We start from the raw sequence: 22357 nt of genomic DNA, 5'->3' as shown, positions 1-22357 counted from the left end.
TCATCAAAATTAAACGAAATAAACATTTGAAATATATGAGTTTGTATGTAATGTATGAATATAATATACAAGTTTCACTTTTTAAATGGAATTACTGAAATCAATCTACTTTTTCATGATATTCTAATTTTATGACCAGCACCTGTATATATTTTTTTGACAATTTAAAGCATGAAATTTCCTCGGAAAACCATAGTGGGGCTGATTACTTCTTTTCATTTAGGCTTCAGTGGGTATTTGGTAATCAGTCTTGCTCTACAGGGAGAAAGGAGGTTGTAACCCCCCCTAAGAGAGCCTGGCCAGCGCTGCTGGCAGCACCTCACCAAAGTCTGGAAATTAAATGCAAATTTTCTTTTACTTGTAGGTCACTAAACTTGTGAAACAGGTGCAAACAGTGGAAATCCATCATTCAGGATGCCCCCCTCCCTTTCCAATCATCCCAACAGTTGGCAGAAATGTAGACAAACTATTGCAGAAGTCTACTGCATGAGCTGCTCTTTCTCAGCCGGTTCGGAGCGCACGGCGAGGAGAGCAGCATGACTGAGTGACACTCAAGAATTGCCTCGCATTGCATGCTGAGCTGCAGCCCACAGCGAAGACAGAAGGTGGCTCCTTTTTTCTGCATAAAAATTCAAATTGAAGGATGAAAGTGGCGAGTGCGAGCTATGTTGGATTTTCTAACCACAAAATTGCTGTTCGTGTAGTGGAAAGGAAGCTGCCAAGGGAGTGACAAAAAGACAACTTTGTTGGGGTACACGCAAATTGCAACTGGTGGTGAGTTTCAGTTATTTATTTTTTAAAAGTGGGTTGAATGGGGCACTTATGAAAAGTCAGTACCTGCAGATACGGAGTTTTCCATGAGAAGAAATTCACAAGGGAGTCAAGCTAATGGTTACTCAGAGCAGAGCCAATTCAAGAAAAAGAAATTACTGTCGTTTTAAACTCTAATTTTCTTAGCAGTTTGAGTAAATTCTGGATGAGCTATTTTTTATACCTCATCATTTTAGTGTGACAGTTGCCCAGTTTGTTGCCATTTTCCCAACCTAGCAGTGTCCATGTTGCTACACTAAGGCTAACTGCATGCCCCGTGGCTGCTAAGAAGTTAGCAGCTTGGCAGCAGCTTAGCAGTTCCTCCATAACCACCTATTCTTCCTCCATTTTCTGACTCACACAAATAAAATTTCATCTTTGCCTTATATTCCTTTAAATTATGCCCCCCGCCCCGCCTTGCATGGTTGGCTTTTCTTGTGGGATTTGTTCATGATCAGAGTATATGTTGAAGGCGATTATCAGATACTGCCACACCAATTTTTTAAACTTACCGTTATTAGTCATTTTTGTGTTTGCTAATAATAATTAGCTATGGAGAGTTGAATAAATCAGTTGTGCATGTACACTCAATGGTTACTTGGGAGTGTCTTTGAAATCTGTTTAGGGGTTAATGGTATATTTTACTAACAGACATTTAGGCCTGTGTACATAATAATTACTTTTACTCTGTGTAGCTGCTGGAGTTATTCAATGAAACTACAAGTCATGCTTAAGTTGCTATTTTGCTATTTTGTGCATACAATTAGCTTCCTTGCAGGTAATCTATGGGAGCAACATGGATGTTTGGTTAAAATAGCAAAACTCTGCCAGCTTCAATTATGGACAAGATGAGAAGATGGTAATACGAGTCAAACAAATCAAAAACTAATTTGTTTGTTTGGCTCGACCACAGTAATTTAAATTAGCTAACCTAATCCTGGCGTTTGAAATGCTGTCGAAGCATGCACTTTTTTTCCACAATAGTTTTTGTGAATGCTGTTTATTACAGCATACATAAAATTCTAAATGTGATTGATTTGAATTTGTATTGACCAGTTGCTACTATTAGCAGCTAATGAAAATCATATTTATAGCTAATTCTAGTTTATATTTGACAAAATTGAGTTTAATCAATTGGTCTGGCCTGCTAATGTTTCCGTCTGAAGAGAAAACTGGATATTTAAATACACGCTACAACATTTGTACTTTATCTGCAACAAAATGGAGAGAGGACACAGAACCAGGTTTAATTTAAACTTAAAAGAAAGTGGTCAAGATTTTGTTATTGCATGCTTGGAATAAAAACGAACAGATCTCAGGAATTACAACATTTTTGCAGTTTACAGTGTTTGACTGTCAAAGTGTTTCAACTTTATGTGCTAAAAACTATGTCCAACTTTTCAGGAAATCAGTTGAAAAGGTAAAGTGAAATGTGAAGGTTTTGTTATTTTGTTAATAATTTATAACATTTAGAATTACAGCTGTTTTTTTATCATTATTATCTCTTCATATAAAATAAACTGCATTATTTACTGACGCTCAAGTGTTATGCAGCCGTTTTTGGTAAAAGATTCACTTAAGTTGCAGTTCTCCTGGAGTCACTGAAGAGCAATACAATTATTCATGAAGAAAAGTCGATAAAGATTCCCATCTGTCCCATCATTGAATGTTACTATCTGTATTCTGTCACTTTTATTTACCTCAAGGTGAAGAGAAGCACTCTTAAATCAGTGACATATCTCTTTAATTTGGTTTTCTCTTTGTATTAATAAAACCAGTACCAAAACGATTTTGGTAGGATTGGTTAAAAATTGAATTACTTTCAAACCTTTTTTTTTTGTATGACTTTTCCTTTCCTGGAGGCCTTCATTTCATTTAATTTCATTTTTTGGTAGCCTTTATCTTCTGTGAATCTAAAAAAAAAAAAAAAGAGTCAAATGTGAAATAAAAAAACTAAACAAAACATTCAATTTATTTGATTATTTCTCATTTAACACGTTTATAAGACTTCAGTCACTTCCTGCCAATTTATTTTAGTGTTTTATAATTATCTGTGCTCAATAATCCAGTCAAGTAAAAGTTCTTTTTAAAAGTTGTTTTTCAGTGAGTGGCGTTCTGACGCCCTGACAGCCGGCTGTCAACATCATGTAAGATAAAAATATTGTTGTCAGACGGGATTGATGTGAGTTTGCAGAGCAGCTTGGTAAAACACTGCCGTGGTCTATTGAAGACCCCAGTGCAGTTCTGACAGCCTCTGTGCCCTTTTAGAGATGCATATATTCACTGAATACAAAGATTTCTGTGTAAACAAATCAACAGAGATGTTTAAAAGGGCACAATTTAGTCACCTGGTAACATATGAAAAACAGCAGAGGGATTTGCACGGTCTTTTGCTATTTTAAAACGTTCGGTTTTCCCATACTTGTTGAAATGAGTCATAATTTCGCAAAAATGGCCACTTCTCTGAAGGAACATTTTGTTCGGAACAAGCAGAAAATTGAAATGTTGCTGGGAGGGGAAAAAAAAACAAAAGGACGCTTCTTCCTTTTTTTTTTTCAACCCTGATAAATATTTGTGCCTTTTTATTTAAATCACTTTATCATTTTCCTTAACTAAACTTTCCTCAATCAGTGTCCCAAGATTCTGGGCTTTCAACAGTTTTTATCCAAGCTGTGTAGGCAAACAACAAGTAGCTTTTTTTCCTCTACTAAAACCAAATTTTAGCCACTTTAAGAACACCTATAGGGCGCTTTAATATCATTCTTCATGTTCTTCATGTGTTCTTTATCAACAAATAGAGAAGGCCTTTGGTCACTGCAGTTATGATTTCAAAAGCAATAGCAAAGGGGAGAGATTACAGAGGGAAAAAGCAAATGTTTATGGAGGAAGTCAGGGTGGATGGATCCAATATGTGGTGGTCGATGCAACGAACTGAAATTCAAGAAGAAATTTATCCTAAACACATTAAAGAAAATTGTTAACCTCAAGCAAATGTTTATTACTGTAACTGTAAAGCTGTATGACCCTGTAACACTGACCTGAAACAATGAGGATGACAGATGCCTCAAAATAAAGAGGATACAAGTTGGGAACCAAGATGGTGATATCAAATCCCAAAGCAATGAAGAATACTAAACCAAGACTAAACTCACGAAACATTGTGCCTTTTACAATAAAAACTTAACAACAAACAAAAATCTGCAGACCTATCCATCTATTTCCTTCCCTTTATTCAAAAGGTCAGGTCACGAAGGTAACAGGTCAAGAAACCTAGACATCCCTCTCGTTAGCAACACATTCCAGTTCATCGTAGGAGATCCTACAGACTACAGAGGATATACAAGTCCTCCAGAGAGTTCTGGGTCTGCCTCGAGGTCTACTCCCAGTAGGATGTGTTTGGGAAAACTTCCAGAGACAGTTGACCAGGAGGCTTGCTAATCTGATGCCTGAATCCCATCAGCTGAGTCCTGTCAGTGTGGAGAACCAGCAGCTTTACTCTGAGCTCCTCACCCCATCTCTAAGGCCGAGCCCAGCCAATCTATGGAGGAAACTCATTTTAGCCACTTGGACTCACAATCTTGTTCTTTCAGTTGTGAGCCATATTTCATGACCATAGGAGAGCAATGGAACTGTAAATCGAGAGCTTCATTATTTTGTCTCAGCTCCACATTTTCCACGACAGACTGAAGAAATGCCCCGATTTGTCAGTCTACTGGATCTCCTGCTCCATCCTGCCTCAGTCAAGAACAAGACATATGTCTTATTTAAGGCAGTATCTCACTGAGCTGTCAATGTTGGGGGATTAGTTGGAGATGTTAAATTTAGGAAAAAAACAAAAATAAAAACAATATCACACTAAATGATACATTTGCACTCATTTTGGCCCAGATTTTGTTATATATATATATATATATATATATATATATATATATATATATATATATATATATATATATATATATATATATATATATATATATAAATAATGCAGCTCTACATCTGAAATGACTCCGAAATGATGCTGCCTCACAAATGTCATTTGCAGCTTGTTGCCTCCAGTCACAGCCCAGTGAGAGACTACCTGTAGAGGAAGTTGATAACCCTAGGGATGGGCACGCCCACACCTCACTTTCTCTTCCTCCAGGTGGAAGAAGCATCCTGTAGCTTGGATTGTAGCCACAGGTGGCAAGGTTCAACCAGCTGGCACTCACCAGAAAGCTCCCCATCCCCAGCTTCCAAAGTCCCCAACAGTTTAATGAAAATCAGCATTGTTGACCAACCCACAACCATAAACACAACCATAAAAAAGTAAATAATGGCAAAATGATGAAGTTATAGCTGGTATGGAAAACTAAGATTAACTGTAGTTCTTTGGAACTGTCCTCATTTGGTGCAATAGAACTGTCTTGTGTGATACATGCTCAGTTTAATGTTCAGTCATGCTGCCCTCTAAGTTATACGGCCTTCCAGATATGATGAGACTGGTGGCCTTATCCAAGTCTTATTTATGCTCTTTGTTCAAATGAGCACTCTGACAATCCTAGGTAAGACAGATTCTGCTGCTTGAAACCATCTCATCCCCGAGATGTTCTGCTTGACATTTTTGTACTATATACAAATCAAGAAACTGGGACTTCCTGTTTCCCTTATGGTACTGCCATGACAGTAGCTAGTTTTGTCATACTTTGAAAGTAATGTATGCACCATCTCACATAATATTGCAAGATATTGTGCAATATAGTAGCACTCAGAGTATGTGTTGAGGATAAGTCAACTCCAAGCACATCAAATTTTAGCTTAATTTATCTTAATCTGTTATAGCTATTTTTACTGAATTTGATTAGCTGTGGCAGCCATCTTGAGTTGGATTCACTTCAAAAATTGTGGATTCATATATAGAAAAGTTTCAATAAAACCCATCTAGTCACAGCACAGAAACCGCTCAGGAACACAGCGTTAACCCTCTCAAACGCTAGATTTCAATCTAACTGAGGATCGGCAGGATGAGCTGGAACAAGACCAATCAATTGAGAACCCATCCCGCAACCCTCAGGGGCTCAGCGGATCCTCTTCCCGTCACACCAGGACTCCCCCCGGAGGTCCTGTGTTCATGCCCCAATGGCCCAGGCGGCATGGAGGAGGAGGTGTTGTTGTCAGGGCCAATTAGTGTACTTTTGCCATTAAACAACACTGATAACCAACACGCCTTTCCTTTTTTCTCCTTGCCAGATTTATTTATAGATCTAAAAATCACTCAAGTGACTCAAAGGGATTAACAATCTGTTAAACATATGGCACATTCTGTTCTCACACCACTGATTCCACAAAGTGTTTTTAGAGGGGCTCCTCTGTTCAGCAGAACGTACAGAAAAAGATACGGAGCATAGAAAAACAATGACAAAACTTATATTATAAAATATAAGAAAGATATGTGTTCTTAGAGGAACGCATATCGTCTGATTCTTCATGCCAAAGTTTTAAACTAACGTCATTTTCTGTTAAGAAACGGAGTTGAAGCCATTTTTGAAAACATGATTCACAATTCTGTTAGTACTTTGAGTGTGTGTCGTAAATGATTCTCAGCTACTACCGCACCAGGTTTTTAGCTCGATATTTGTCAAATTCATTTAGCCGTAGCAGTTTTCGTGTGGGCTGAGGTCAATTGGTGAAAACGCTCGTGAAACTCAAAAGCAGTGTGTCGAGCTTATTGTTGAATCAACAAAAGTGCAAACAATCCACCACCAAGAATATAAAACAACAACAGCAGCAGCAGCGAGCTCCAGCTCCTCCTGTTTCAGACATGCAGCGGGTTCGTTCAGAAGCAGGGGGGACATGCAAATCACCCCCCTTCACGGCTCCGAAAAACAAGAGGGGAAACATTTTCACTCTTTCATCTTCTGCTGGTTTTTGGTTTGTTTACAAACCGCTGCCTCCCTCCCTCCCTCCTGTCCCTCCCTTTTAATTTATGCTATTTTGCATTTAGTGTGAGGTGCTACGTGATAATGACATTTTTATTGCCGGGGCTTCTCTTTGGCTCTCTGAAAGCGGAGATCACAGGCACATCCTGAGGCTACAGCAGGATTACTCTGTAGTGAGACACCGCACAGCAGACATCACATTAAAGCTCACACAGCTCTGAGGATGTTTATTTGCTTGATTTGCTTCTAAGATGGAAGTGTACAAAGGAAAGGAGCAAAAAGAAGAAAAAAGTTGAGTAACATATATATATATATATAAATATAAAACCCTCTTAGCTGGGATTTGATTTCCGAGGGGAAAGAGGTGTGTGAGGCGCCCCCTGAGTGGCTTTTTGACAGCTGTTTGTTTTTTTGAAAAAGGCACGGGGGTGATTTATTCATTTCTCTGACAGATTGTGGATATGTAAAGAGTCTTTGCTCGTTTTTTTTTTTTTTGCTGTTGTTGTTTGCTCTCTGTGTGAAGAAGAAGAAAAAAAAAATCCCTGAGACCTTTTTGTTATTTGTTGTTTGGCATGGTGTGCAATATTAACAAACAACCCCCCACCACCCCCACCCCAGTCCTAAATGCTCTCGAAGAGCACATCCACCGCAGGTAATATTTAATATATTCGCCTGTCTGATACAATATTGTGAAAGATAATAAATGAGCTAATGTGACCAGTGAATATCGCAGCCACTTTCACAATGCTGATTAAGAATTAACTGCTTCAGCTGACACTTAGGCTTCAAAGCCAATTTGTTGTGGTAATTGAAGGAGATGAAACTGTGAGCACAACAGACTCGAGGCGGTTCTGTTGATTAGAACTGATGACTGCATTCACCGCCTGCACTTTATGTGTGTGATAAAACACCTGCGGAGCATGGCTGCTAATGTTCAAAACTATAAAAAGGAGGCGAAAGAAGAAAAGATGGTATTTAAATTTGTTTTTTTATTTCCCCTACAGCATCTTTCTCCTCTGTTTCACATATAGGAGTAAATGCTTTTTGTTGTCATGGCAATATTCAAAAGAAGTTCACAAAGACTTCTTATTTAAAATGAATTGCGCCGCACCACTTCCTTACTGTAATTTAACGAGATGGCTTGGAATGGTTTTTAAACGCAAATTAAAAGGATAGTCTGGTGATATTTGAGGTGATTTTCTGCCGTGACAGTGAGTATGAAAAAAAGGACAAAAGTCTTCATCCAGGCTAAGCTAATGGTTAGCTAATCTTGAGTTGTTTATTGTTTTTCAAGTCTATAAAAAAAGCATACATGAAAGTTTTACTACTTGAAGGTGGGCAATAATATTTTGGTGATGTCTTTGTATTTATATGTGTTAGTGAAATATCTTGTCAAACTGCTGGACGAATTTTAAAGAAACTCTCAGAAAGTAATTGTTGGACATGCATCTGCAACTTCTCTTTTGGACTTAGCTCAATTCAAGATGGCTGCCACAGTTAATTGACCATAGCGAACACCACAATGACTTCAACTCAGATACAACCACGTCACAATCAATGTTCACAAAATTGACTGAGAGTCATCCCAGGCACAGACACTGTACGCCAACATGTCACGTAGGATCTAGCCATATTATGAGATTGAGCATACTTTTATTTTCCATGTTTGACCAAAACAACCATAACTCTTGATATTTTTCAAGATAAAATTATCCTAGTTTAAAACTCTGGCATAAAAGACAGCAAATGTTCATAGTCAGTTGTGTTTCTGTAAACCGAGGTTGTTCAAAAAGCTTTCTATACTCATAAGCTACTTGTTCAAAACCATTCCTCCGAACCCCATTTCTAATAATCTGAAGGACAACTTTAAGTCAGTGATTTTCTATATTTAAATATGAATACAGACAAAAGGCCTCTGCAAAGGAAGTCGGTCCATGTTGTTTAGCAAATACGTTTCTTAGCTTGCCCAGGCTGAAAGGGGGTTTTTGTGAAAAACAAATCTGGACCATTTCACAGGCAGCCTTTGTCTGCCAAAGGCGTTGTCAATACAGCCATGACTTTTATTAATTTCAGTGCTCAACCGAGGCATTGATCAGAGCCTCCATCTTTCCAATGATCTCATTTCAGGCTGTAATGCGAAACTAAAGGCTCAATACAGACGTCTTACTCAATTCTCAATTTTTATGGGGGGCTGCTTCACTGGCTTTGAACTGAAAATGTGCAAGTAGCTGCTACCCAAGTGGTGTTGGTGTGAAGCTTTAAAATACTTAGGAGTCACTTAGGAGGACAGACAATTGTTTTACAACATTTTTCCCCCAAAAAATACTAAAAGGCAGACCTGAGTTAAGCACAGATGGGTATAAAGCATCAACAGTATCTGAAGCAAGTCTCCATTCAAAGATTAACAGAAATCTTTGTACACAAAGGAGACGACTGAAAACCAGTACTGAATTCCCCAAAATGCAGTCATTCAACAAGTTGGTTATTTTTAGTATTTTCTAATAAACTAAAGGTTTAAATGCTTTGAAAATAAAAGCCAATTGTCACTAGCATTGTCCGATTTGTTTACATGGATGAGATGAGCCTTAAAAGTTGTACAGGAACCAGTCTACAGGTAAGATTGGTCCAACTTCCAAGTTACCGATGAATGTCTAGCTTACTTTTCCATGCATTGAACTCTGGAGATATGCACCTGTCGTCCGAAACCCTTAACAGGAAAAACAAATACTTTATATAAAATGGATGGATGGATTCTAACCACCTACAATGGATTCTCTTTAAATGTTTCCTTTTCAGGGGTCGCCACAACAAGTCATCCTCCTCCATCTAACTCTGTCTTCTGCATCCTCTGTCCTCTGTAACTGCATCCTCGTGGTCTTAAACTAACAGTAGCACAATTTCCACTGGCACCCTGTTTGTTAACCACGTCGTTGGTGGTCGTTAACCCAGGCCTCGACCAATCCGGTATGGTGTCGTTTGGATTAATGTTTGTTTTGACAAATGTGTTTTTATGCCAGATGCTCTGACACAACCCTCACCATTTACCCTGACTTGGGACTGGCAAAAGAGATACATTGGCTTGTGCTCCCTAGTGGCTGGTTTCTCTAAATGAAGACATTGTGGTATTTAATTATTCAAATCAGATGACTTCCTTTTTTTTTGTTTGATTTCCTGAACAAAACTTCCTAAAAACAAAACAATCTTACTATCCCCACATATAGTCGTAATTTCCTGCCTACAAGCCATGTCACTGTGCACTTTTGCCTTTCTGAAAGGACAAAGAAGAAAAATGCACAAACTTCACAGATCAAAGTGATAGGCTTTATATTAACTGCAGTGGTAAGCGTGGATATCGCTGAACCTTTGCCTGTTTTGTTATCAACACGAGACAATATCATATGGAAAAACAAACCTCTGCAAGACCGGTGGAGAAACTCTGCTATGTGTGATAACACTGTGGTGAGGTGCCCTTTACTTGCAGATAGGGCTTATAATGAGGTAAAAATGGGAAAAACATTGGATTAATAATACATGGGTCATTTGTAAATCAATGGAGGGACATCAGGCCGGTGAATAGGCTTGAGGATTTATTCTGATTACAGAGTGGCAATAAAGGGCCATTTACAACCCGAATGGGACAGCTAGTAATTAAGAAGCCTGCCTTAAAACAAAAAGAGGAGTTCTGTGGGAGTACACCATTAACTCTTGGGAGAACCACTGCATGCTAATGAACATGCTGTATTTCACCAAGTTGGTGGACACGACCGGGAAACCGAGTCCTTCAGGAAAATGTGCTGAGACGTCCATCTTGTTATAATATTTGGACTGCACGGCAACATAACACCATTGGGCCTGCAAGTGATTTGGAGTATTTTGAGTTGGAAACGCTTGGGAAATTAAAAGGTCTAACTTTCCGTGAAGGAATGCATATCGTCCACTGTCTTTCAAGTCAGAATATGAAATTAAAGTCGTCTTTTGTTGAAAAATAATAAAGTTTAGTCAAACCTTGAAAATAATGTGTGCAATCTCATTACTCAATATCTGTAGAATTGACAGAATTTTGGCCAAGCTGTGGCGTCCATCTAGAATTGGTTTAAGTTGCTGTTTGGTAGTCAGTTGTTGATTTATATTCAATGATTACCTTCTCCGAGCTTCATTAAAATTTTTCTTATCAGATAGACAAGGTTGGCACTACAGCTATTGCCACAGTTTTAAGCGAAGATGTCACAGAGAATGTGTTGGGGAAAACTTAGCTACTACCACGTCAACCTCAACGCTCAATGTCTGTAAAAACTGAGTTATAATGATTTTTGTTCTCTAAAGTTTTATCACAATCCATTTAGTGGTTAATAAGATATTTTGCTAACAGAGAAACAAACACACACACACAAACAAAAACTTTATTACTTGCCTTTTGGCAGCAGGCGATTATTAAGTCAACCGAGTCATCGGGGACAAAGTAGCTGGGCATGATAAACTAACATGTTTAAAAATTTACACCTTCCTCTCTAGAATAATCCAAGTGCGTCGTCAAACACGCAGCCATATTTACCACCAATCGTGACTCTTTCCTCCGGTTACTCTAATTAACTTCCACTTTATTTTACCAGATCGCAAATACGCCAACATATTGACTACATTAGTGTCAATCTGATTTTATCCCCCTGACAGAATGATGGATTAAGTGCTGGTGGTTGCAGTCAGCCGCCTCTTTAATTGGTTTGTCTAAATGTTTTATGAAATCAGGATAAAAATCAATCAGTCTCCCAAAAGTGCTGATTTATCCTAAAACGACGAAGGACGTTGTGATTGATTCGAGTGACCAAGGAGCCCGCAGAGGTGATGTGTGCCTGTGTAGAAACAGCTCAAGGTTAAATGCTAGCAGAGTCTGTTCTATTTTTTATGACAGGAGGGGGGGGCGGGGGGGGGCAACGCCCACACACCAAGGAGAACCCTCTGGGTTTTACTGCTCAACATGCTGCTGCGGCTGCATCTGCACAAGAAGATATACTCACGAGACGTTGAGACAGACGTTTAGGAAACGATCAGTCAGTCCGTTCTGCACTGTTTTCACAAGACGAAATTCAAAATTCAAGTGACAAGATTACAATCTGATCGACTCTCGCAAGGAAATTGAGAACACCAGTGAAGGGTTAGTCTCCAACAGTTGTAGCCCAGTGACGTACTACCTTTACTGCTTTCTAACCGAGCACATACCCCGATACAGGTAACAGCTCTCCCAAACAGCTTTCCAGATGTGGGTCCCATAAAAAAACTTTGAAATTGTTAAAAAATAAATCTGTGGTGCTTACTAACTTCCCAGATACCAGCCTGATGGGGTCTTTTATGCACTTGTAGGATGCAAGCCCAGTTCAGAGAACCAAAAGTCCAATGTCCTAGTCCCAGACTTTCAAGGACACGTGTTGATGCTTTACCTGGTCAGAGCTGTATTAGGTGGCAAAACAGGACACCTAGTCGAATCAGGTGGGTGGCCGTAACGTTATAGAAAATTTTATGCGTTTCTGGTTCTTTAATTTTAAGCATTTTACCCAAACTATCTGATAGTTCGTAGCTTAATAGCTCAGAAAGAAAGACCTTCTTAGTCGAGTTATCCAGCGTTTCTTCAGAACTTTAAAGTGCACTTTTAACTTCTTTAAATTGCTATAAATGAGTGAGGAAATTGATTTGTCCGTGCCGACAAGGCTGCTGATTGACCTATGATTGGCAGAGGTGCTGGTGTGTCATTTGAAAACATTACGTGACAAAACCACCTAATGAGGTGAAATGCTTGTTCCTGAGATTTGTGCGATGCCTATAGAAGACTTCAGGGCCGTGATATTGGATATTGTTATAGCTACAAAGGCAGACATGCGCTGCTTTCTATAGTGAATATGAAATTTTTCTCAGTTTCTCTCCCTCTATGCTGCAGCTGTACATGTAGTGCATATTAAATTAGCCTTTCCTGTGTTGTTCGATGCTGGGCATTTGTCACATTTTCAAATCTGACCATGTTTTCTCAATTTTAAGACAACACCCAAAAAAATACCGAAATGAATGAAACTTTATATTATCCACCACCTTGCATGCCAAAGTTTTAAATGATGATTTGACACGATCTGTTAGCATTTAGAGTATGTGATGGGGATGACTCTCAGCTACTACTGCACCAAATTGTAGATTAATGTCCAAAACACGGACACCATTTATAGACATTTATGTGTTCGCTAAGGTTGATTAGCTGCAGCAGCCATGTGAAATCCAGTTGACTCCAAAGGTTAATCATTCGCAGATGTACGTTCAATGATTACTTTTTAAAAGTTTTAGTAAAATTCACCCACTAGTTCACAAGATATTCTGCTAACAGACAGACAAGGTTGAGTTCAACAGTTAATGCCAAAGTTTTTAACAAAGATCTCACCTGATTTATCGGTGCTTTAAATATTTGTTGGAGATAACTCAGCTACTACCAGACCAAATTCTAGATCAATATCTGTAAAACTGACTGGGTTCTGCTGATTTTTCTGTTTGCCAATATTACCTTGAAGTAGATATACATCTAATAAGTACTTTCTGAAGGTTTTACTAAGGTCTGTCCAGCGGTTCATGAGATATTTTGCTAACAGACAATAAAACGTACATTTACATGATTGCCCGCCCTTCATTGTGGCAAGCAGTAAATAGCTATCTGCTAGATAAATGTTTTAATATTCAGTCCAGTGAAGTGTAAAGACTGAGTGATTAACTGTCAATCTACTAATCAATACACGACTGAGCTCTAATGACGTCTGTACCATTAAGCCTCCTTCACAGGAGAGGATGGCCCGAAGTACAATTTACTGAAAATAAACACTGCGAAATGCTCTTATATTGAGGTGATTTTTTTTTTGTGTGTGCTAAAGTCTAATTATGCTTTAATGGGTTTTTGTAATTGCAGACAAATTGCTTATTTTGAATGAGGATCAATGTTTTTATTCAAATGAGATTGATTTCTAATTAAAAGCCAACTGAGGATAAATCAGAGAATTTGCCCATGTCGAAAGCAACCAAAAATAACCACCAAGTTTGTCATATATCTGCACATTCTGCAGGTTCGAGCTGAAGTGGGAGTTTGCAGTGATTCACGGTATCTTCGCATAGATATTTTTCTGCAGTGTGACATATGCTATCTGGGATGTCAGCTGAAATGAGATGATGGCTGAAATGCAAAGCCATTTCCTGCTTGTTCTATTGTAAAGCGCAGCCACGTTGCTCGCCTATTGTATGGCTTCCTCAAGTTATCTGTCAGGCCCGGCAAGCACCCTATTATTTTCTACCATTTGACTGTCCCCCTGTGCCACAGTACGACTCTTCCGCCGTACCATGTGATCAGTCTGATTCTTCTGACATCCAGCGAACGGTATCTAGCGATCTGTAATGGCGGTAATGTTTCCTGTCAGAAAATGGTCCCTGGAAACGGGGTGTGGGAGAGGCGGAGAAAGCTAAACTGAGAATAAAAAAAAAACTGAGTTAGAGGAAGAGAAGACATCAAGTACCAAAGACGACTTTTATGCGAAATATCCCAAACTGGGTTTTACCAAAAGTCAGTACCTCAGCAGAGTTTATAAAATTTAGAAATCAAAGCAGCCAATTCCTGATTTATGAAGCCAATTTTTATTTGCATTTGCTCCTTGAATATAACAATGTTTTTTATATATATATCAACTCTGGGACCCAAGGTGGATCAAACCACATTAGGTGCTTTCTAACCAAACAGTTAAAGACCCTCTCAGGGTCATAAGGACAGTTGGCAACCACTTTGAAGGGGTTTTAAAGGTCCTATGCGTTTGTTTTCAGACCACCAGGAAAATCCTGTGACTGCGCCAACATTCATGTGGCATTTGCCATCAAAAACATCAACTGAAAGAACTTTGTTGTTGGACATCTGTGTTTGTTGCGGTTTCATTTTGAAAGCAGAGTTCAAAAGCTCAAAAGATTCACTGGCAATTTTCAAGTACGGGCGCCAGAAGAGCGTTCAACTTACTTGACAAATTAGTGTCTGCTTATATAATGGACCCATCGCTTCCATTTACGTCACTCAAGAGTCCCTGCTGAGCTAAGCTAAAGCTAAAAAAAGACCTGATAAAGTAAATATAAAGGACTATTAATAGACAATATCAGCCGTGGAAAAACAAAAAAAAGGTGAATCAGTTCAAATGATTATAAGCACAGTAAACTGCTCTCTGTGGTCCAAAAGTACCAATTTTTTTTTGTCTGTGCTGAATTTTATTGAAGGCTCGCCAAGAATGCATTTCCAAGTGTAAAGTGATCCATATTTTCTCTATAAAAGTAAAAGATTTATATTGAACTGATAAAATACATAAAGATTTGAAAGACAAAATAAAAGTTTTAAGTTTTTTTCCCTTGGTAGATACAAAATTATATGTTCTGCTCAGCTCTTTCAGGGATATGCTGGTATTACAATGATAAAAAGCATCTGTCAGAAGGTAACTCCATGAAGTGGCTTGACAAAATGGTGTAATGTCAAGAGTAACAACACTGATGTCCAGAGATGTGCTTGACTTTTAATTGACTTGGTATGCTTAGTTGTGGCTGATGCTGATTGTTACCAAAAAAAAAAAAAAGGCATAAATTAGCCACCCAATCAGTTGGTCAACCTGAAATGAAGCTGAAGCTGCTGGTGCTGTTCTACAGAGCCACCATTGAGAGCATCCTTGCGTACGGCATCACAGCATGGTACGGAGGATGCTCAGCGGCAGACAGAAAAGCGCTGCAGAGGGTGATCAGCACTGCCCAGCAGATCACTGGCTGCTCCCTGCCCAGTCTGGAGGAAATTGCCACCTCTCGCTACCTAAACAGAGCTGCCAGCATCATCAGGGACCCATCCCACCCCACCAACTACCTATTTAACCTGCTACCCTTGGGCCAACGGTACGGGTCACTCAAAACCCGGTCAAATAGGCTCAGGGACAGCATTTTCCCTAGAGCCATCCGGGAACTGAATAATAATAAGAAAGGATGTTGGCAACAAAAATTAGATCCCTAAAACTATGTGCAATACCAAATGTGTGCAATACATCTCAAGCCACATACTTTGAGGAATATTTCTTATGTGCAATATTACAATCTATGAAGAAAATAAACTGTAAAATTCCTACTCTTCATTTGTATACACAGAAACTCTGCAAAATTCCCCATTCCTCATTTGAATATACAGAAACTTCTGTACATACTTGTCTTTATTTGATTTTCAACTTGTATATCTATTGTATGGTCTACCCTCCTCATGTTATTTTATTGTGTCTAAAAACAAGCACCTTGGAGCAGCAAACCAAATTTCATTGTAATGCAAATTATAATGACAATAAAGGCGATTCCGAAATAATTACTACTCAATGCTATAAAAGGCCGGTGATCATGTAATTGCCTGTGTGTGTTTGTATGTGATGTAGCATGTGTAGCAAACTATCTGGGCAGATGTTATTGCAACTCTCAGAAGGGTAATCATTGGATGTATATCTCCAACTCGCTAACATTTGGTTTCAGGATGGCCACCACAGCTTTGTGACCTTAGCAAAGACAAATATAGTCATAACTTAGTAATATAGATGCTGAACTAACATTTTATGTGAAAGTAGCTGAGATTTTTTCCCAACATATACTTTGAGCTCTAACAAATCATCCAAGACTCTAGGCAATATTCATTGCTTTCAGGAATGCTAGTTTCATGTTTTTTGCTGGCTTTGCCTCTTCTTAATAATTGCAAACTCTCCTTAGGGTTTTATGTCTGTGAGTAAGACAGAACGCACGTCCCGTTGATGTGTGTGTGTGTGTGCATTAGTGTGTGTGGTACTTTGTTCTTTAAAAACACTGAGAAACAAGTCAGTGGAAGCAAACAAAGAGATTATACTTCAGCTGCTCCTGTAGATGTGTTGTCTTTTAAGGTTACGCCGCGGCTGGTTATTACTCAGTACAAGGCATCACTGTCGCTCCAAACTGACAACGTTGTAAATTGCCTTCTTAGCTTCCTGTACTTTTTAGTGCAACAGAGAAAGGTCAGCTTTGAATAAAGGGCTCAGTCATTTCTAGTCGGTTGGATTTCAATGTTGAGTTAAACTGTAGACAAAGAAAAAGAACCAGTTAAGAGTTTATTGGGGAAAATCCCCCTACTATGTTTACTGTTCTATACCATATAACATACAATGTTTGTTGATTTTAGTACTGTTTTTTATTCATTCACATTGGTTAAAGCATGTATGCATGGTATATCTTTGCTGCATAATGTGATTGTTTCGGTTGACTTTAGGAATTTTAAAGCATTCAGCGATATAAGACAAATGTATGGTGAATGCATATTTTGTCAGCCTTCCCATGCTTTTTTGAATGCCATGATTTTGCTCTTAATGAAATGAAAATTGCGCAGCTGGGCCGATGGTAGGCTGGGGAGTTTTGTCATCTGTTCATGCTCTTGTATGCTTTTGTATATTAAGGTACCTCAGTTTTTAATGTCTGAATGGTTCTTTCTTGAGAAAAAAAAACAAACAAGTTTGAGGAAAAAAAAGCTCCTTTCACAAAATACTTAAAACTCTGCCTGATGCTTTCCCGTTTTTGGCTGCTTGGTGAATTTTCATTAAGGACCCAGGTACACTTCAGATAATCTAAGGGCACGGGGGGGCTGAAGTTTGTTGATTTAGAGATGTGACCGCGGTGGGCTAACGAGGTAGTAACAGCACCACAACGGTCAACATATGAAAAGGTAAACTGGCTTTGCAGCTCGAGAATGTGTGATGTCATGATAACAGACAGCTGTGTGACCACCTGGCCACAGTAGTCAGAATATGGGAAGTGTCTGTTGCACAGTTCATAATGTCCATGCGTAGACAGTAGAAGTCTATATTTACGTGGGGAACCCAGAGGTTGAAACAGAAATGGGGCCAGCTAGTCATGCTGGTTCTTATCTACCAAATCCTTCACTGTTTAGGTCTTCTAGAAAAGATCTCTTGATACTCAAAATATTATTATTATAAAAACACATGGAACAGCAGTGATTATTTTATAACAAAAACCTACAATTTTAGTGTGATATTTAATCATCAACCCCAGCCATTAAGAGTGGGTGATTTTTTTTTTTTAAACCATGCTCAAAATGTTCTTTGTATCTTAAAAAAGTGTTGATGAAGGTATTGCCATCTATTGGTGTAGCATAGATATTTCAGTTTTTTTCTTAGACTTTCTACTTCCTGTCTAATATAAAAAGTATGTTTGTTTTTTTTTAAACAGAGGAAAGAATATCTGTTTTAAAAACGACCCAGAGCAGTGTATTTGTGGTCTTTATTTATTTTCTGTAGAACTCAATTGTTTTTTCTATAGTGGGTGGGAGGTAGGTATTATTTTTGGTTTGTGTGTTTGTTTTTTTCCTCAGCCTTTGTAAAGCACTTTGAAATTAGTCCATTAGTTTATATATAAAGGATTTAAAGAAAGAAAAAAAAATGGTCTGGGTGAGTGATTTTCCCACAAAGCTTTACATGCATGCAAGTATGCCAAGAAACAAACAAAAANAAAAAAAAAAAAAAAAACATCTGTCATCAATCAAGTGAGAGTTTTGCTCTAATAAAATAAGCTTTTCGAAGAGAAAAGCATGAAGTTCTGAGATAAGACAAGCTGCATCTTGGACTCCATTCAAACCAAATAATGAAGCTGCAAGTAATCAGAACAGACTGAAATCCTCTGCTAATAACTTAATGCTAAAAGATGTAAAAAAAAAAACCCAATGCACGTCAATCATTTCCAGCCCAGTATGTTGAAATATGCCTTTTCTGGAAATTAGGAAAGAGCATCTAATAGCGACAGTGAGCTCACTTGCGCAAACAGAAAAATCCAGAAATCAGAAATGTTTTCCCAACTTTGCCTCGTGTCACCAGCCTTCCACCTTCACTCACCCCTTTTCCCCCCCCCACAATGACAGACGTTAAACATTACATCCAAATTGGATCTGGGAGACCTGAGCGGAGTCTGCATCTGCTGTGAGGGACAAATACACTGAGGCGGCTGATTGTTCGAGGAGGCACCGAAAATTGTGCTGTCATGGTAGAAAATGCTGAGAGATTAATATGGGCGCATTTCACTGCCATCATCTCGCTTTCATTATCAAGTAACAAGCGCTGGAGAAGGGGGAGGGGATAATAAAAAAATAAAATAAAAAAACGTGCTTCATTGCTCAACCTGAGAGTGTGACATTATGTTGACAATTCAGTGTGTGGGTACTGTTCAGGCAGATGCAGGCGTATCAAGGCGGGCCATTACAGTCTTTAGTAGATTGGCTTAGCTTTGTTCTGAGGTGTAATTGTGCAGCTGTCTGGCAGCAGTCCTCTTGAACAAATTGGTCGAGGTAAGACTACCATCCAAACGTACCAGTGAGGATGTTGCACGCTGATTCACCTCATGGTTTGCTGCTCGATTTGGACAAAAAGAAGTTTTCTTTTGCCTCAGCCCTACAGTTATTAAGGGATCCAATGCACTGATATTGAAGCACCCTTGTTGCCATTTTGTCCTGTATTTCGTTGCACAGTTTTTAATTATACTTCAGAACGTGCAGCTTGATTGGGAACAGTGTGCTATGACTTTTGGTAATGGTACTTTGTACGGTGCAGAGAGGGAAAAATAGGCAAAATACAATGGCGATCAATGGGGTTTTGACAATTTTTACACAACTGCGGTTTAAGTTTTTAATGATTTTTACAGATTTTTTTTTTCTTTACACAAAATATTCAACTGACCCTTGATGATGTCATGATGTACTTTTCTCCCTCCCAGTGTGCACACCCAAGCTCCAACAGACTTCAGTTATAATTTGGCACAAAATATTTTCTTGAAAAGTTGAAGGCTCTTTTTAACTTGTTATATCTCCCACATAAAAACACTACAGGAACCTCCAGCATCTTCTGCCACTCCTAGCTCAAGTATTTCTAAGATTTGAGTCACAGGTTTTGCACACCGACTGTTTGTTTGAGGCTAAAATTTTAGTGTGTATTTCTGTCTGCCTTTCTCACTTTTGCTGTGAGGAAGAGAGATACAGATGTGTGGTTACCATGGTTACCCGAATAAGCAATTGACAGTGGCTTTAACATTTCTTTTGATCTTGGGTCTCATTTTACACTTTTTATAGAGTTTATACATCAAAATGTAGGCGTTTTCTATTAGTTGAAAGATGTGTTGGAATTTTGGGCAGTAGTTGCATTCACACTCGTCAAAACTCGCTTTAGAAACGTTCTGCTTTACCATATAATTATTGTGAATTGGCAGTTATAAGATGTGTGACATTTTGTGCTCTTTAGAGAAAAGGTCAGAGTGTCTGAGCTGTATGTCATGTTTGGTGACTCGCCAAGACTGCATCAAGGTGAAGATGTGAGATCTTTGGTTCAGGAAGTCCATCCATTTGCAACGCGTTAAAAGGTATTAAAAGTGATTACGCTGAGGCTGTTGTTAGTGTTAATCTATGCCTCTGTCATTGGAGCTCCTTTAAATTTTCTCACTATGTGACTTGAAGCATTAACATAAACTAAGACAGAAATCATCAGATTAGGAAAATGTAATCTCTCACCGGTTTTGTTGGCCACTTGGGTTGATATAGTCGCTCTGCCATCAGAAGTCTGGGAGTTGCTTCAAATCAGATACGCAAAAAGAAAAAAAAAATGCAAGTTGTAAAATTAAATGCCTAACATTCAGTAAACACATAAACCCTGTCTTGGCCTCTCTGCACTGGCTTCCTGTCGGTTTCCGGATTGATTTTAAGAATTTACCGTTTGCTTTTAAACTTTTAAAAGGTCTGGCACCATCTTATTTAGGTGATCTTCTCGACGTCTACAGTCCAGTAGGAGCACTCTGGTTTATCATGCAGTTTTTCTTACGTGTTCCAAGGTTCAAATTAAACCATAAAGGTGATCAGGCTTTTCCAGTGACTGCAGCAAATCTGTGGAATAGTTTACCACTAAGACTAAATAAATCCAAATACAACTAATGTTTTTATCTTTTGAAATTCAATTTTTATTTGTTCTTTTACTGTATTTTATTTTTTATTGCTTGTGAAATTATTGTGTTTTAACATTTTTTTCCTTGAATTGCAAAGCACTTTGGTCAGCTTCAGGGGGTTTAATGTGCTATATAATGAATTAGAAATAAATGGGCTGTTTTTATATAGCGCCTTTCTAGCCAACAAGGCTACTCAAAGCGCTTTACAACACAATCTGCCCTCATTTACCCATCTGCACAGCACTCTTCTACAAAGCTAATCTGAGCTTATTTGAATAAATCATTCTGTAGAGTCTAATCAGTGCTTTAAACTCCATTCATACACCGGAGGGGCACAGCGGAAGCAGTGAGGGGTTCAGTGTCTTGCACAGGGACACTTCGACATGTGACTGCTGCCAGGAATCGAACCTCCGACTCTCTCATTGAAGGATGTCTGCTCTAATGACTGAACCACAGCCTCCCCTGAAATAAATGCACTATACTGAGAATTTGTGCCACCATCTTGGTAGGTCGTTTGCGGAGTCCTTAGTTTCTGCCTGTATAACAATTCTTTTCACAGAGTTGAATAACTGGTATAAAATGACAGTTTAAATATTTGCTTCATTACTATAACTGTTTAGGCCTAATGGTTGATCCAGTATTATGTATAACCAACCATTAATGAAATCCTCATAAAGAGTCAATGGCGAGGGGCGGTAATGCACCAGGCTGGCTCTTGCTTTTTCCAGCGCATTTCTATTTCAGTGGTTCTACAAAAACAATTTTAACAATAACTCAACATGTCCTTTCAGTCTACGCCCAGCCATGCATGATTCAGAATAGGTAGACTATATTAGAGTCTAAAAAAAGATCTATTGAGAATCAATATATCAGACAATATGTGATTTCAGGAGGTCTCAGCTCACAACCGACCCCTTGTCCTACTCTTGAACTTTCTCCTCCAGCCCACTCCTTCTCTTCCTTCGAGCTCCCGACAAATTCAGAAATCATAAGCCTCATCAACAAGTCCAAGTTGTCCACCTGTCTGCTTGACCCTCTTCCAACAGTCCTGGTTAAAGCCTGTGCCCCATCTATACTCCCTCTCATCTCTGCCATTATTCACTCCTCTCTCTCCACCGGAACAGTTCCTGCATCATTTAAAATTGCTGCCATAACCCCTATCCTGAAAAAACCTGGCGCTGATCACCATAATCACAATAATTTCCGTCCTATCTCCAACTTGCCTTTCATCTCCAAGATTCTTGAAAAGACAGTAGCATCCCAACTTCACACTTATCTATCCAACAACAACCTGTATGAACTGTTTCAGTCTGGTTTTCGTCCCCTCCACAGTACAGAAACAGCCCTCATAAAAATCACCAATGACCTCCTCTTGGCAGCTGACTCCGGCTTGCTGTCCATCCTCATCCTCCTCGACCTGAGTGCAGCGTTTGACACCATCTGCCATGCCACCCTACTCAACAGACTTTCCTCTATTGGTATCACTCAGACTCCTCTAAACTGGTTTAAATCATATCTCTCCTGCCGCACTCAGTTCATCCGGATCAAAACCTTCACTTCTGAGCCTTCATCTGTCACATCAGGAGTTCCCCAGGGCTCTGTCC

General features: G+C 38.9%; 1 protein-coding gene across 1 annotated transcript in view; it reads right to left on the bottom strand.

The window, feature by feature from the left end:
- elavl2 (ELAV like neuron-specific RNA binding protein 2) overlaps nucleotides 1–22357 on the bottom strand; it is a 221214-nt gene that overhangs the window by 156764 nt on the left and 42093 nt on the right. Inside the window, exon 7 of the mRNA XM_037976428.1 lies at nucleotides 20326–20384. The gene's annotated coding sequence lies outside the window, so the exon portion shown is untranslated. The remainder of the gene's footprint in view (nucleotides 1–20325; nucleotides 20385–22357) is intronic.

This window comes from Kryptolebias marmoratus, linkage group LG7 (assembly GCF_001649575.2).
Source record: "Kryptolebias marmoratus isolate JLee-2015 linkage group LG7, ASM164957v2, whole genome shotgun sequence".
Lineage (NCBI taxonomy): Eukaryota > Metazoa > Chordata > Actinopteri > Cyprinodontiformes > Rivulidae > Kryptolebias > Kryptolebias marmoratus.
This window is presented reverse-complemented; position numbering and strand designations above follow the sequence as displayed.